At 34.0% G+C, this 4,914-nt stretch overlaps 1 pseudogene; it reads right to left on the minus strand.

Moving 5' to 3' along the window:
- Window positions 1-1,518: 1,518 nt before the first annotated feature.
- Window positions 1,519-2,478, minus strand: LOC101954981 (olfactory receptor 56B1-like; annotated as a pseudogene).
- Between the last annotated feature and the right edge of the window lie 2,436 nt (window positions 2,479-4,914).

The raw sequence follows: 4,914 nt of genomic DNA on the forward strand, positions 1-4,914 counted from the left end.
TGATTTTATCAGAACATGATAGAATCAAACTAGAAATCAACAGGGTAAAAAACAGAAATAAGATAAATCATACAAACTCATGGAAATTGAACAATACTCTTCTAATGAAGAATTGACCATAGGAGAAATGAGAAAAGAAATCAATAAAGTCCTAAAACAAATGAAAATAGTGATAGAACATTTCAAAATCTCTGGGATTGTATGAAGTCAGTTCTAAGAAAAACTTTATAGCATTTAGTACCAATGTTAAATATTACAGAGAACCCAAATAAATCAATTTATGCCTTCCTTCAAGGACATAGGAAGGAAGAGAAAACTAATTCAAAAATTAATAGAGGATAGGAATAATTAAAATCAGAATAAAAGTCAATAAAACTGAAAGTAGAGCAATCAGGATCAATACAACAAAGAGCTGATCATTAAAATAAATGTTTTCATTAATCCATAAAAACATTGTAAGTTTTCTCTTCATCATCTTTTCTTAAAACCAATTCAAATCAAACAAATCTATCAGTCCAACTAACAGAAAAGGCAGTTCAAATTATCTTATTTATACCTAAGACACCTATAGAAAACCTTTTCTAAATCTAACTGAAGGAGAGTCACATTTCACATTGTGTGATAGATTTCTAGTACTGGTAGACCTGAACACCAAATTACTATTCATATTTCAAGATATATCCTATATCCGTTCAGGTCAAGTAAACTTTACTTTTTTTTCTGACTTTTTTTTTATTGTTGGTCGTTCAAAACATTACACAGTTCTTAATACATCATATTTCACAGTTTGATTCAAGCGGGTTATGACCTGAACGGATATCTCTTAGAGATTGCAAATTATGTTACAATGCACATGGCCTAGCCTCTACAACACAGAGCAATATTGACTTCAATATTCATAAAATGTATTATTAGGCAACACAGGACAATAAAATATGAAATAAGGCAAAAAAAAGATATATCCTATAAAATATACCAGCTATTTTAGAACTATAAGAAAGCAGCTTAGATTAAAGTATAAAGAAAAGTATCATGGACCAGATTAAAATGAAAGACAAATTATATTGTTCTTTGTTTCTTCTCTTCACTTGTTTGAAGATTATGAAGAAGAGGTACTGATAATATTCTGAGAATATGATGTGAATCATACCCAGTAGTTTATATCCTAGTCACTTATTTCATAGATTGAGTGTGTGAATATATATTTGTGATTGTATTTATTTTTATTTTGTGGAATGAATATGAATAACTAATTAGGGATTTTATTAAATCCATTTGATTGGTTTAGCAGACAGCTCTTCCATATTCTTACATACAATTAGCTTTTGTCAATTTTAGAATAATTGTAACAGTTTTTCTTACCCTCTGGTAAAGAATTGTGTTCACAATTATTTAGGTAAACAGATGAAAAAGGGATCTGAAAGACATTCATTCACTCCTCCTTTCTCTTTGGAAGTCTAATATACACTACAGAAGAAGCTAAACTTCATGTACACCAAGGAGAAGATTTCTAGGGTCTTACTTCTTTATTAAACCTAAGCAAAACACCTTCTGGAAGCCTTCTCTGAGTTCTCTGTTTCTAAGTGCATAAACAACAGGGTTGAGGGAAGGAGGGACAATGTTGTGCAGCACGTTGAGTAGAACTGGAATCAAAGCATTCTTAGTCTCTGCCAGGTGAGTTACTGAAACCACTACAACAGCTGTGTAGAAGAAGAAGATGAGGATGAGATGGGAGCTGCAAGTGCTCAGAGCCTTGGACACAGCTTCAGCAGAGTTCAGCCTAAAGATGGAGCGAAGAATGGGGGCATACGACAGTATAATAAGAATTAGATCACTGCCCATTATAAGCCATGCCACAACCAATTGACAAATACTATTGGGCCTCCTATCATCACAAGCCAGACTTGTGACCCCAAGATTAGAGTATAGACAATGTTCAATTTCATTCCTGGAACAATAATGATGCTGGGCTGCAAGTACAGGCACTGGAATGACCAACAAGCCATTTCTAAGCACCATGAACAGGGTAGCTTTGGTGATGAAGGAATTGGTGACAATCAATGAGTAGCAAAGAGGATGACAAATAGCTACATATCTATCAAAAGCCATGCACAGGAAGACACCAGACTCCAATCCTAGAAAACAGAGAATGGCATAAATCTAAGCAAAGCACTCTGGGAGGCTAATGGCTATGGCATCAAACCAGAAGATGGCCAGGATCTTTGGCATGATGGTGGTGGACAGGCCCATGTCCACCACAGAGAGGATGCCCAGGAAAAGGTACATAGGCTGCTTCAGAGAAGGGTCTTGGTAGATGATGGTGAGGATGAAGATGTTTGCACCAATTGTGGAGAGACAGAGCAGTGCCAAAGGCAAGGAGAGCCAGTGCTGCCAGCTGTGAATGCCTGGGAATCCCATCAGAATGAACTCGGAGACCTGGAATTTGGAGCTATTGGGGACCTTGAAAGATGCAGACATATTTTCCTAGGAGAAAAAAAAATAGTGTTGCTATCTCTGGGCATAATTATTATTAAACATTATGTTAGAACTTTCTTCATACAGGCTGGGTCCATAACAAAATTAATTTTGTAGTTCATCTTATTGTAATTTAAGATGAATCACAAGAAAGTTCCAGGATTTGATCCAAGGAAGGGAAGCTTAAAAGTCACAATTGTTTTAACTGAGAGGCAGGTAAATTTCAAAGCTCTTCCCTAGCATGCATGATATCCTGGGTTCTGTTCAAATTACTGCCCCCCCTCAAAAAAGACAATTATAATATTAACTATATAGGGATAATTCAACATGAATCTCAAATCTTCATTTGTATTATACTCAATTACCCCAAGCTGGAACCACCATATAAACAAGATTCTAGCTTTTCTCAAACTTTTTTTCTTTTTTGCCAAAAAATTTTGGAAGCAAGTGTATGTGATTGTGCTCTTCATATTTTCCCAATGTTCCTGACTGAAATGATTACCAACTAACAATAACTAGATTTGTTAGTGTAGAATTATGAAAGTTTGAAGTTTTTAGCCACTCTATTCATTCCAAGGTGATATAGATATCCACTGATGTTTTATTATAGCCTACCAAAATTTGTTATAATAAACTTCAAAAGATTTGCAGAAATAAAATATGGTGCAGAGTAGGGATGGAAATATTTCCTTTTATCCTATTTTGTAATTATTTGTATTTCTAAGGTGGTTGTAAAAGAATAGCTTGACAGGAAATTAAGTCATGGTAGCTGAATATTTCAAATTAAGAGTCATATGATGGACCCCTACCTTAGCACTTTTTTCCCTAGTTGAGTCCTAAATAGCTACAAAAGACAGTATTTGGCACTAGCATTACATTTTTTTCTAAGTTATTTTGTTCAGGAAGCAGAATATATTTATCCTCCTAAATTTTTAAGCACATAATACAGTATTGTTAACAATAGGTACAATGTTTTACAGAAGGTCCCTAGAAGTTATTCTGTATAACTGAAACTTCATAACCACTTAATTGGAATTTTGTCCTACCTAGCAACCAAGAATGACTCCTCCAGAATATTGAGGGAAGTGTCAGGGGACGCTCAGAATCATGTTCCAAATTAGACTCATTATATGTCCTCAAAATCTTTGTTTTTCCTTTTGTTTTATCCTGTATGGTCACGGAACAAGTCCAGCCTGAATCCTTCAAACCAGCTGCATTTTCCACATTGTATTGCTTCCTTATCCCAGGGATTTCTTTCTTCACTTCACTCATTTGCACCCCTCCTCTACAGGTCTACTGCTTCTGTAACCTGCCTCATCACAATTGATTCTCATATCTTCACAGTTCTCCCTGAAATCTGCTCTTTTTAAAACTGATATTCCTTTGCTTAATATTATTCATGCTTATACTCTTTCATTCAAATAAAACCCAAGCACTTTCACTGTGTAGAGGGAACTCTTAGGTGTGATTCTAACCAAACTGAGCATTATATCTTGGTTTTCCCCTTCCTTGTATGCTGACTTCAGAGGCACATAACATCTGAATGTATTCTGAATATTTGCTCTTTACAAAATTATTGATTTTACAGAGCACTTCATTCCCAATATTTTTCCATGATGCTTGCTATTACATGTTGGTTGCAAAGAAAAAGCCTCAGGTATCATGTAACAATGTTTCAAAATGCCATCATTAAAGAAAAATGTTAACTCTTTGATTATATGATTCATAGATTCATTTTTGACTCGATTAACTTTACATACAGAAGGGTCACTCACAAGAGAACATTACTCACAACTAGATGAAATTCCTTTCAGATATTTCACCCAGCTTCCATATTTGGAAAAACAGTTATTCTTTAATGATGGGATAAGTCATCCTTTATTTTATATGAATGCAATTTGATAAGAAATGAAATAATTGAAACATATCCATAACATGATTTAATAAGCAAGAGGCAAAAACAGGTTGGATATAAAGCTAAATATTACTTTGATCTTTCAGATGAAAGTTCCAAAAGAGCACTGGCATGGAATCATTTATGCATTTGTGCAAGACCTGGTACTTTTGTGAAAGCTTCATTTATTACCTTGCAGCCTAATATTGCATCACCTTTTATATTTAATGTATTCTCGTTTTCTTTTTATGGAACATCTTATTTTTTTACTTCTTCAATTACATATTGACAAGTTATAGTTGTATATGTTTATGGGGGCACAAATTGTGTTACAATATTTAATACAATATGAGATTCCTAAAAGAATTAATTTGCCCATCACCTCTAATATTTAATATTTTCATTACAATGTTAAAAATTTATTCTCAGTGATATTGAAATGTATTCATTCATTAGCATTATTCATCACCCTGAGAGATTAACCTAAAAGTCTAACTTATTCCTTTCCTCTTAATGAAGTTTTGTCCCCTTTGACCATCATCTGC

This window comes from Ictidomys tridecemlineatus, chromosome 4, assembly GCF_052094955.1.
Source record: "Ictidomys tridecemlineatus isolate mIctTri1 chromosome 4, mIctTri1.hap1, whole genome shotgun sequence".
Classification (NCBI taxonomy): domain Eukaryota; kingdom Metazoa; phylum Chordata; class Mammalia; order Rodentia; family Sciuridae; genus Ictidomys; species Ictidomys tridecemlineatus.